Below are 564 nucleotides of genomic sequence, written 5' to 3'. Positions count from 1 at the left end.
TGCACTCCAGGCTTTGATAGGAATTAGAACAGTGTAGAAAAATTGAAAATTTCCCCTTTCCCGATATAATATGTATCCCCTTGGATAAGTCCCACTGAGACAAGGAGAAATAGGATATGTAAAACCTCTCCTTACCAGTGGTGAAGTGAGGAGTTCTAAAAGGGAAATGAAGTCTCTGATTAAGGATCCTATTGGACTAGTAGAGCAGTTTGATCCTGGAGGGAAATGATGTCTATTCTAAGCATGCTCTTCAGTAGAGAAGAACAGGGAATGATTAGGCAGGCTACCATACAGGAGTGGGAGAAAAGGCATAGGATAAATATGAGGGACATGTGAGATATAATAATAGTGGGAATTAAGGAAGCAGTACTCAAGACTCAGAACTTTACTAAAGCTTTTGACGTTCAGCAAAGTAACCATGAAACCCCGAGTGAATTTCTGGAGAGACTTGGAGACAGGAAGCAAAGGAATTCAGAGATGGATCCTGATGATTCCTGTAGTTAAAGGGCTCTTAAAGGTCAATTTTGTGACTAAAGCCTGGCCTGATATACAAAGGAAGCTTCA

The sequence above is a fragment of the Meleagris gallopavo genome, chromosome 1 (genome assembly GCF_000146605.3).
Source record: "Meleagris gallopavo isolate NT-WF06-2002-E0010 breed Aviagen turkey brand Nicholas breeding stock chromosome 1, Turkey_5.1, whole genome shotgun sequence".
Classification (NCBI taxonomy): Eukaryota; Metazoa; Chordata; class Aves; order Galliformes; family Phasianidae; genus Meleagris; species Meleagris gallopavo.
Note: the sequence above shows the minus strand (reverse complement) of the source record.